General features: G+C 40.5%; 1 protein-coding gene across 4 annotated transcripts in view; it reads right to left on the bottom strand.

Annotated features, from left to right (window-relative positions):
* Positions 1-12,314, bottom strand: part of Sorcs1 (sortilin related VPS10 domain containing receptor 1) — a 475,560-nt gene that overhangs the window by 285,239 nt on the left and 178,007 nt on the right. The window lies entirely within an intron of this gene.

Here is a 12,314-nt window from a genome sequence, read left to right as displayed (position 1 = left end):
TATCATAACCCTGACCCAAATAAACAAGAAGTGGTGGCTATAAGCAAGAATGCACAGGTATATATGTCATGTCAGCCTGTGGTCTCTGTAGAGCTTCCAAGAAAGGGGAACTCAGGGGTGAGACCTGAGAGAGCAGCACTAACTAGAGTTACTTGGTGTCAGAAAATTCTGATTGCAAGATTACAATAGGCCAGGACCCAGTGCTGCCCGCCAGACAGTAGAGTCTCCATGATGTAACATCAGTTTGTCAGGTTTTGAAGAGACAGTGGTTGGGCTGCTTTCTGCTACCCTAAAAAGGAAATGTCCTATGCAATGCATAAGCAAAGGCACAGTTTAAATCTGGTCACTTCTTTGAGGTCATGAGTGATAGAGTCTCAATTGGAGATGGGCAACAACTAATTGAGGAAGAATGATTTTGAAAGTTGGGAAATGATGGCAAAGTAGGTAAGAAAACCAATATCACAATAAATATCTAGTTTCCAGGAGGTTTCAGGGGTAAAAGACAGCTTGGCAACAACCCATAAACATCGCTGACCCATGCCTGCAATTATTTCAAAATATATGTATTTCGTACACTACAATGAGCATGCATTTCCCAAGTAATATGATTTAGGGTTGGGGGTGAGAAAGACATACTTTTTTTGTGATGTCATCTTATTTCTTTCAAACTCAGTTAAAGCTGAGTTCACATTGGCTTGATTCAATGTTCTCATTTGAAAGGTGCGATGAAGCAGGACATTCAAAGATAAATTCCTTTCAAAAAGCTCTTTTAAGTCTTGGTCCCCAGAAATGCTGGCAGAAATAAATATACATTTTTAAAGAAAAAAAAAACACCCTGTACCTTTCATGAATTGATTGCATCTCCTGCTTCTGCAAGCTAAGAAGTCATAATCCTCTGCAATCACAGATTGTTTGAAGCCAATAAACCAAAGGTGACGACCTTGCTAATACATCCCAGCAGGCGAGAGAAATAAAGCCGTGCTGAGGAATAACTCTTCGGCACCCCGATTCCCTTTGGAAAGAGGAGAACAGAGCCAGAAGTGCCCCAGCTTGATTTATAGTTGAACAGTATTTCAGAAACTTCATCTGAAATAAGAAAAAAAGGTTTTTCTAAAGCTCTCCAGTGCAGCTTCTCTCATTTCCTTGGTCCTAGGAGAGACACAGCAAAGCCCTCTCCCACTGGATGCCAGGTCTATGACAGTGTTCCATGTCCCCCTTCCTAAAGTTAATTCTTGGTTGACAGCACAAGGTGCAGTGCTCAGGATTAGGAATTCAATGGACCAAAAAGACATTAGATTTCCACTTGAACAACTCCCTAATGCTAATTGAATGGAAGGAAACCCCACTAGAAATAAAGTTACCTCGACTTTTTGCCATATTAAACTCCAGCATGCATGGAAATATCACTGTAGACATGTGGCATAACAGTGTCAATCTACCGCTACAATTAAATTAATATGTGTCATCTCCTTCATGTGCAATGACAATAAATTAGAGCAAGCCCTGACATGTGAGTAAACTACATTCTGTTAACCTTTGATTACCTGCGATGAATAGTATGTGAAAGCTTTATATCAATTAATTAAATCTATAGATGACAAAGATAAACGTATTAATAATCTTCTTATCCAAATAAATTTATCCTGGTACTGAACATCAACTATGGGCCAAGAATATACTTGGTGTTAGGAATAAGGTGAATAAGAAACCATGTGACCTTCAAAATGTTTTCTGTAAAGGTAATAAACGTACATGAGAATAATACATTAATAAATAATAAATGAGAATAATACATTCAACAAGAGAAAATATGTTCAATGGAAAATGTTAGCCTATGAGCGGCAATTCATTCTCTTCATGGAACATGGTGGTTAGAAAGGTGATGGGAATTAAAGACTGAGCTCTTGAATTTGATCGCTTGTGTTCAGAACTCCTCCCTATTGCTGCTACAGTTTAGATGTGAGGTGTCCCCCAAAAGCTCCTGTGTGAGACAATGCAAGAATTTTCAGAGGTGAAATTCTTAGATTATGAAAGCCTTAACCTGATCAGTGGTTATATCCACTGATTTGCATTATGGTAACTACACACAGGTAGGGTGCTGTTGAAAAAGTCACTGGGGATGTGACTTTGGATTACATATTTTGTCTCTGTGGAGCAGAGCTCACTGCCTGTTCCCAGTTGTCATGTTCTCAGCTGCCTTCCTCTGCCATGCACTTCCACAATCATGCTCTGCCTCACCAGAGCTCAGAGCTGTGGAGTCAGCCACCTATGGACTGAACCTCTGAAACCATAGGCCAAATTAAACTTTTCCTCCTCTACATTATTCTTGTCAGGTGTTTCATCACATAGCAATGCAAAAGCTGACGAAGTCAATTGTTTAGCATCCATATAACCCTGGGTGGGTTACTTCCCTAAGCCTCAGTTTCCTCCTCTATGGAAAGGGTATAGCGATAGTACTAATCTCAGAGAGCTATTCTGAGAATCAGTTTAGTGAATACATAGCTGGCACATAGTAAATAGTCACTATCATCATTATTCATTAGGCAAATCAAATACAGGGGAAAAGGCATTTCAAACAAAGGCCACAGAAGCACAAGATCCAAGGTTTTGCTTTTCTGCTTCTTTTGAATTATTTATTATGTGTTTATTAGGAGGTACACACTTACTATATATTGTCACCAAAACCATGTGAGACAAATACATGTTTTCAGGTGAGGAAATGAAGCAGAGGTTTTAAAAAGGTCCCCACTGTCCGAGAGCTGGTAAGTGGACAGAGCCTGGATTCGTGCCCAGACAGTCTAACACCAGAGCCCAAGGGCTGACCCCTTATGTGAATGGCCTTCTAAGAGCATATGTTGTTTTGGCAGAACCTACAAATAGTTTACCAGGAATGGAACACATAATGCTTTTCTGTTATTGAGAATGTCAGTAAGTGAAATGATGTCAAGGAATGTGGGCACCAAGAGAAGGGCAGTAGAAGTCAAAGCAAGGTCAACTGAGATTCAGAAAGTTAAACTCTACAAAATACATTTCTATATTTAAAAAGGAGTTACTGTTTAGTGCAGACTCTAACTCTAGAGGAAGTTGTGAAGGGAGAAAATGGTGACCAGACAGGAAATTGGTATTGCTTCAACAGTACATCTGGACTAGCCCCTCTGCTCTGCAAAGGTAACACAGTGACCACCAGTCGTGGTTAACGGACACATGAGATCTTGGAATAAGAGTTGTCTAGAGAAAAGCTACCCTAACCACAACAGGGAAGGCTGCTGAGTATTCCCACAAAGAGGGGAGCTGGGCTGTCACTCACTAGTATCAGCTCCTCCTACAGTGTGGAGTATGTTTCTCTGATAGTAGCTTTATGAAAAGGATTTTTTTATGAACTCCACCAACTCTGACCATTTCCCTTTCACAGTACCCTGAAGGCTAAGGCATATTCTACGTTTTATATCATAAAAAGTTACTCTCCCTCTGGATGTTATCCCTTAAGCATTCTTTAGGTTTATGAACATGCTTGAATTTGGGGTCCTACTTTTTCATGATTTGCCTTCCTAAACCTTCCTAAACCTCTGGTTTCACTTCTTTCGCCATTTAGTCAAGAATCCCTTAACTACCACCAGAATCCCTGCAGCCCCCATACCCTCTTGTCCTTTCTCAACATCTCCTGTAACTGCAGAACCACCATCTTCTTTTGTATCACACAAGGTTCCCTGGAGCAAAGCACAGCCATGCCAACCCCAGAGATGGGGATCTGAGGATCACCTAGTACAACAGCTGCCTGTCCTGGAGAAGTTCCTTTCCAGATCTCACTAGTTGCTCTTCCAAATTGCCAACTATCTCTTCAGGTCCGTCTTCCACTCAATACATACCCAAACAGCAGGACAACCCTCAACCACTTCCATTTCTCAGTGATGCAGATCTATGTGTGGCTCTGCTCTGCCCTCCCTGCATGGTAAAAAGAGATGTCCCATCCAACACTGTCACCTTCCTCATTCCCTGATCCACCATGGCTGGATAATTGCCCTACACCCTTGTCATTACTCCATTCTCTTCTCTCTCCTAACTTTGCCTATACCTTCAATCTTTTTTCACTGATTCCTTCCCTGAAAATGTGAGCAAGGTTAGGTTGGTCCTCACTTAAATGATGGAAAATGTTCCTTTAGTGCTTGATCTCCTTTATGTAGGAGCATGCTCTTCCTTTTGTTTCCCTTCATGGCTACTTCTTTGAAAGGCTCTTCTCCATCTCCTTTCCCCATTTCCTTACTTCTCATTCACTAGTCATGCATACTCAGTGGACATCAGTACACCAGACATAGGCAGGCTCTAAACCAACTCTAATCCTCCAGCACCTCTGCATTGACAAATTTTTTGGTCACTTTACAGATATACTTTTACTTGGTCATTCTGTGGCATTTAATGTTCCCCTCATTTGTACCTGAGCTTTACCTAATATTTCTTCTAACTCTCCAGAGGCAACTTCTTCATGTTTCCTCCAATGCCCCTGTTTGGCCAGGTATCTCTTCAGCTCCTCTTTTACACTTTTCTTCTGCATGGTTTCTCTAGGCTTCCATAAACCAGCTCTTGCTGCTTGTGTTGTTGATTTCCAAAACCCACATTCACACCATTTTGCCTTGACTCTGAGGCCGCACATGCATAATTCACTGAAAGCTTCCACTACAATTGTCTAAATCCACCCAACCTCAACATGTTAGAAAAGAAGCTTCAACTCATCTATCTCCCATCCCTAATTCCTTCCCTTCCTGATTTTCTCCTCTTAGTAAGTAACTTCACCATCCACGGGATCACCCAAGACCAGTGGGAAAGTCCTTGCTGATACATCTCTCCCTTTCATCCTCTTGTTCATTCAAAAGGTCACGTTCATTTTTACTTTATAAGATCTATGGAAATCACCCTCTGCTCCCGTACTCCATTCCTCCATGCCCCATAAAGGTCAGCTCCTTTTTTCACTCACTGACTACCATTCTCATGGTCACCAGTTGTAGGGGGTGGCGGAGGGTGGGAAGGGGGAGTGGTCAATTCATCCTCAACATGACACCAAGATAATTTTTTCCTGAAATTTGTATTTCGTTCATTCTTTCCCTGGCCCCAAACTATCAAAATTGCATTACTTTCTTTGGGATTAAGTATTAGGATACCTAACACAGAAGAATTGGAACCTACCCATTCCACCCAGAGATTGTGTTAGGATCTAGGGTCTTTTGCTTAATTTACTATGCTACCAATACCTGGAGGTGCCTGGAATACAGTATGTCCTCAATAAATTAAAAATAAGTCTCATCTCACAGTCTAATTCCTACTCTTTAAGATCCCACTCAGATCTCCTTTCCTCCAAGAAGCTTTTCCTTCCCTGTCCCAGAGCTCCAAAAGCACCTCTGTAATGTCACCTGAAAAATGGATCTATTGTCTCACTTATCTGTCTACCCCACTAGACTGTGAAATCCTTAAGGACAACAATCGGATGTTATTCGAATATGGATTCATGCCATTTAGCACAAGCCTAGCTAAGTATTTATTTACACATTCAATTAATTTGCCAAATCTCACTTGACTGTCTGTATGTCAGGCACTTTCCCAGGCACTGAATAAAAAAGACAGACAGGGTCTCTCTCCCTTAGGGAACTCATATTTGTATGGTGTCATCAGTAGTAAATAAAATTACAGATCATAACATGTGCAGTAAATGAAATAAACAAAGAGCTGTGGTAGAAAGAAGCAAGGGCCCACCTTTAATAGGGCAGCTATAAATGGTCTTTAAAATTTTTGTCAGTATTCAGGTTAAGACTGAAAAACGAGAGGAGTTAATTGTTCTTCATGAATAATGAGACTAGATTTCTGGAGGGTATAAAACACATGTCCTAAGACTCTTTTGACTCTGTGTGTGTGTGTGTGTGTGTGTGCGCGTGCGCCCAAATCTCAAAGAGCATGATTAACTATAAATGAAAATCTCAAGTTTTGACCTAAAAGGGCAAACCAAAGCCTAGAGTGAGTAGGGAAGTCCTCTGAAGGTCTATGAGGATGTGAGAGCATTTGTTTATCAACAAACCAGATGGTGGTGATCTATATCTTAAAGGACTCTGTGAATGTGTAAGATTTCACCATGCAGTGCTCAAAGGCAGTGTAAGAAAAGGAGAATTATCATTTTAAATACTTCTTCAATCTACTACCAGGTTTGATATTAGAATACCAGTAGCTTTGCTTTTCTCTAGCAAAATTTTCTGCACTTGCTTTCTTGGTTCATATTGATAAAGTTATTAGACCAGCAGGATGATGCTTGCTTTACTGTGTATTTCATCTATTATTTGCTTAAAGGAGAATGGAGAGCTCGGCAGAGTGCCAAACACTGAGGCAGATAAGGAGTGCAAATACAGAAGCTGAGGCCAGGCTCTCACGGTCTCACAGATCTTCCGGAAAGTCTGTAGCATCTTTGGGCAGAACACAGCGAGATCCTTGTAGAAACAGCCTTCATGTGGTGTGCAGTAAGATCCTGTTAAAATCAAGGAGGCTGACAAGCATGCCCAGGGCTCTATGAACATAACCAGATTCACTGACTAGTCTTTTCCTGCTTGGCATGGGTCACGTTCTTCCTCAGGGAGTGCAATGAGACTGTATTTCTCCAAATCGTGTAGCACATTATTCAAAAGTGTATCTCCTACATATAAAGTGGTAGGTTAAAAGTTTAGGACGTAAACAAGATATACCTAAACCTGGATTTCAGCAACCTTAAATAATGCCTTAATATATTTTTTCAAAGCAAAAGGAATGTAATGATACTTAACATGAAGCTAGGTTCTACTTTGGGTTAGAGCACATGAAAAACAAAGGGTATGAAACCATAACAACACATCTACTAAGATATGGCCACAGTCTGCATTTGCAGGCTAGCATGGAATCAGAGAAACATGTCAGTAAATCGCACGTGACTTTTACATTGCATTTACCACACTTCTGTAATTATTCACTAAGTGTCTGACCTTCACTAGATTTTGAGTTTCTGTAGGGAAGGAGCAGGGTGTTGTTTTTTTTTTTTGTTTTTTGTTTTTTTTTTTTTATAATTTATTTTGTTGTTTTGGGTACCAGGTATTGAAGTCAGGGGAACTCACTGAGCCATATCCCCAGCCCTATTTTGTATTTTACTTAGAGACAGGGTCTCACTGAGTTGCTTAGCACTTCACCATTGCTGAGACTGGCTTTGAACTCACTATCCTCCTGTTTCAGCCTCCGGAACCATGGGATTACAGGTGTGCACCACAGCGCCCAGCAGGAACAATTTCTTATTCACAAATTTATTTCCACTGACGACTAGTACAGTACCTGGCACAGAGAAGGGTCTAGTAGATGTCTGTGAATTAAACTAAATAAAGCTACATCTGATAACCATCAGAAGACAAAGATACATAAGGCACTGGAGGATTCAGGAGAAACAATTACACCTTTGCCTAGAAGGTGGGATGAGGGCAGAAAGGTGGTACACAGTGGCAGAGCCCAGAAGATACTCCCTATCACTAGTGATCAGGGAAATATCCACTAAAACACACTGAGATCACGACTTGTTTTTGCCCAAAACATTGATAAAAATAAGTACTGAAATTACTTGGTCCTGGTGAAAGCCTGGGGCCATTTGGAACATGTTATTGCTTGTGGGTATGTTGTTTGAACCTCCCTATAATGTAACCTCAAGCATCTATCTACCTTATATATGCACATATTTTGATACAGCAACATCATCTTTAGGATTGTATAGTATTTTACAGAGATAGTTACCAAAATTGAGGGACATGTTTAAAAATATGTCATTGATAAGTAGTGTATATATTAGCAAAAACTGAGGAAAGGGACTAAAGATCCATTACAAGGGTAAGCAAGAGGCAATGTAGCACAGGCGTGAAGAAAAAGGAAGTCAGGAGCCAAGTTCTGCTGTTTACCTGGCTGCATGACCACTGAGCAGGTTGTCTAATAGTTCTAAGCCTTATTTTTCTCATCTGGAAACTGGAAATACTAATAAGGCCCATTTTATAGGGTTGTTGGAATAATTTTTTAAAAAACTGAGAATACTTCCTAGCACATAAGAAGCATTGCATAAGGCTAATCAGGCATGCAGTGGTTTAACTCCACATGCAATTCCACCCTATGGGGCCCTTATCACCCTAACCCAATTTTTAAAAATATTTTCACTTGGACAAATAGCCAGGACTCACTGTAAATGAAATAAAGCAGGTTGTCAGAGACCAGTGAATAGTATATTCCTATTTTCTTACACAAACACATACACAAAAACTCAGTGCCATAATATGTATATATCTATTGGCATTTTTTACTTCAGCTCTAAAGATATGAACAGAATCACCCTTAAATATTAATACCACTGACCTCAGGAAAGATGGATCTGGGTGGGAAGTAAAAAACTACTAACACTGTTTTTATCCATCTTAGCATTTTTTGACATTATAATGAGTTATTTTTGTGTTAAAAAAACAATAATGTTTAATAAAATAAATGTATATTTAAGTCCAGAAACCGAAAGCAGGTCCACGTGACACAGAAAACGGATAGGAGTGGGAGTTACAAAATTCAGTAGAATCCAGAATGCAAAGGAACACAAGGCAAGTGGCTCCTGACCTTGTGTAGAGCTTGGCTGTCTCCTGCCCACCTGGGGGAGGTGCCAAATGTTTGCAATCATGGATATGCACAGTGCCATTGGGTTCCTGTAACACGAAGAGTGCTCTTGCAGGGAAATTATCACGCACATCATTTTCAGGGTGTGTATTTCTGTCCAACAGTCTTGTGTTTACAGCTGAATGAAAACCCAATTTTGAGAAAAACATTCTTCACTGCTGGCATGGACAATCTGACCCAGGCAGACCGTGGCTCTTCCCTGAGACATAAAGAAGGAAGAGAAAAGAGGCTTCCAGAAGAGGCTTCCAGGTAATGGGCATCAGGCTGGGAAAGTTCAGGATCTTCAGATCAGCTTGCTTCAGCCTGAGCCCCAGAAGCTCCCCGAACAGTGCAGACTGTCCTGCTGCCTGGAGCACCCTGTGGCATGGGGCATTGTCTCCTCACACACCACTAGGGAACTTCTCTGGATAATCACTGTGTGTCTCCTGGGAATATGGAAAACAGGGCTGGCAACCAGTGCAGAATCATTGAAAAAGCCTAACCCATTCTCTACTCTAACCATATGTTCCTTTGTGTCAGCAAAGCAGATTTTGCTGCTTGAGATGTGCAGAGTTTTTGAGATCCAGTGGGAACCTTGCTTGTATTTTGTGTGAATCTGAGAATGGGACACTGAATTTGACAGGTCAGCCACAGTAGTCAATGTCTCAGACAGGCTGGTGGGTGTGTGCCCCTTTAAGAGAGTGAGCATTCAGCTCCCCAGAGTTCCCTAGGGCTTTCTCACCAGCTAAACCTCTCTCAGCAGCTGATTACCTGAGTACAAGAGGGAGAGAAGATGAATCTATTTCTTCTCAGAGATACAGTATCTAGATTTTGACATTTTATTTATCTCAACCTTTAAGCTTATCTTGCTTCAGAATGGTAACACCGCAGTGCTCCACAAATCTCAAGGCTTAATCCACCCTATAGTGGAGTTGGTTTTGAGGTGCAGTTAATTGTTCTGAAAGGGATCCCACCTCTCCTCCCAGCTTGACTCCACAATGCAAAACAAAGTCCATCGCTGGCTCCAGGATTAAGGTGTCATCAAAGACAAGACCAGCTGGGAGCAAAAGCTCATTAATTTGCTGCAGAGTCATCTGGGCCTGGCATCCCTGGGTTTTAGATCCAGAGAGGTTTAAAGCCCCAGGTCATGAGAACCCAGGTCAAATGTCTCTTGGCCTCTGGACTATGCTAACACCCCAAGGGCGTTTGTCACTTGCTTGCTTTTGACTATTCAGCTGACAAAAATTTTCAAAGAATAGGCTTCAATTAAAAAGTGCTTGTATCTACCTTTTAGATTAGAAGCTATTTCTCAGTATTTTTCAGTAGTAGGGAAAATGCTGATCAGAATACTACAGTCTCTATATATGTACATGTACATGTGTCTGTGTTTGTATATGTGTATATATACATATATAGACATATACATACATATATATATATATGATACACACACACACACACACACACATTGGGAGGGGTTGGTAGAGAAAGATCAACCAGAAGACAAGCAATGAATGTATGAAATTTCCTAACATGTCTGTTGGCAGGTTTATGGGCTGCTACTTGTTAATTATGTGACCTTGGGCACACCCTAAAAATTAATTAAGAAGTTGTAATAACACATATCTATCGCTAAACACAATGCCTGAAACATAGTGAACACTCAATAAATTTTCTTTATTTCTAATTGTTGTCACTATTACCATTATCATCAGCATCATCACTACTTTGATTAAACCAGCAAGGTGCTGGATTAAGGACTTAAAGGCTGGTTGAAAGGAGAAAATATGCACACAAGCAAAGATAAAAAGTGACAATAGTTCTCCTCTTTATTCCAGCACTTATGGTTGTGTGACAACTTGTCTATTTGTGTTAGAATGATCTTATTCTGGGATCTGGCACTTCTGGGTGGTGCTTAAGTCCCTTAATGAGTAGAACTACATAAGAGGGGTTATACACAAGTGTATTTCTCTCTCACCTTAAGTGTCTGCAGATTTCTGTCCCCCTCCAGAAAAGAACCTTAGAAGAAAGAGCCCCTGTGCTATTAATTCATGGACACACTCATCTCCCCCTCCCTCTACCAGAATAATCCAATGCAATAAAGGAGTCAATCAATACATTTTTGTTGAATAAATGGATGAAATATGGAAATTATAAATGGATGATCACATGATAGAGATAAAATTTTTATGTTTACCAGTCAGCTCAGAAACAAACTGAGCATCATCTATATGGTAGGTCCTGTGCTCAGTGTCATGGGTGCCCCAAGGATGTGTAAAACCTGCTCTGGGGTGGGCACATGGCTTCAAATTTTTGCATAGGCTAGATTTCTACATAGAAAGAAAGAACTGTTGCAAGAGAAAACTCTTCCACACTTGGTTATCTAGTTTCTCTCAGGCATGGCTTAACTAAACTCAGAACCTGGGGCTCTGTCTTCCTGATCTTCATCCTCCATCCACCCAGCATTACTGCACTTTTCCACTGAATTAACACCTCCTTCAAGGTTCCCTAATCACTGATATGGGTATCGTGAGCTGCTCAAAAGTGTGAGTCCTTCCAAAGCCTGGGTGAAGTATTAAACATGTTTTTTTTTTTTTTTAATTCTCTTTTCTTTTCTTTTCTAAATGACCTCTTCAGTGTGTTCTCTTCCTATTAAAGTAACAAAATGTCCAGATGCTAATAGCACAGAGCATCCACAGTAGCTATTTCCAATATATGACATGCACAGCCAATAACAATTATGGGTATCAAAGAAAAACATTAAATATTTTCAGGTATTATATATATATATATTTATTATATATATATTTATTATATGTATATTTATTTATACAGATGGAAATACCCACAGGCCATTCTTGCCATACCTTCCCAAGCTTCGGCCCCTGAGGTTGCTCTCTCAGATGGGACACTTACTAGTACTGGACTGTGGTGTGTTTTTTTTTTTATCCTTCACCCTCTCACCAAAAATTGGAAAATACGTTCTTCCTGTGCCTCATTCGAGAGAAAGAAGCACACTGAACCTGAGCTCCATGGTCTAGAACAACCTGCTCCTCAGGCCCCTCTGAGTGCCCTTCCCACTGCACGGCTAGAGTTACGGCTGCTAAAACTTCTGTTCTCGTGAATCAAAACTGCTCATCTTTTAACTGCTTATCAAACTACACTGTATCGGGCGGATGCGCTGTTGAAAAAAGATGGCTTTTATTCTTACATATGTATATACATTAGCGAAACCCATCAAGGAAGCACAAGCTTACTGAGTTGCAAAGATTCTGATCAAGACTTACTGAATATGAACCATATGGTAGGTGCTGGGTGCTTAATACACTGAAGAATCACACTTTTATTGAGGCTCCTGCAAAACTGTCCCCAGTTTCAGAGACATCACTGAAGATTATCCCTAAGGTTATCATCATCCTACCCTTGACTCTAAGATATATCAGGTGTTCCAGGACTAACCGATATGAAGCAGCACTCTTTGTCTCCCAAGATGGGTTAAGATGTGGGCACCTGGCACAGGATGGCAGGAAGAGCCAATCAGGAGTGAGAAATGCCTAGGTTTTTGTTTTGTTTTGTTTAAGAAACAAATAAAATGTATTTGTTTTTGAAGGCATCTTCTGTTTCTAGTTTCAGACCCTCAATAG

This window comes from Marmota flaviventris, chromosome 4 (assembly GCF_047511675.1).
Source record: "Marmota flaviventris isolate mMarFla1 chromosome 4, mMarFla1.hap1, whole genome shotgun sequence".
NCBI lineage: Eukaryota > Metazoa > Chordata > Mammalia > Rodentia > Sciuridae > Marmota > Marmota flaviventris.
The sequence above is the reverse complement of the archived record's forward strand: the minus strand, read 5'-3'. Positions and strand labels throughout refer to the sequence as shown.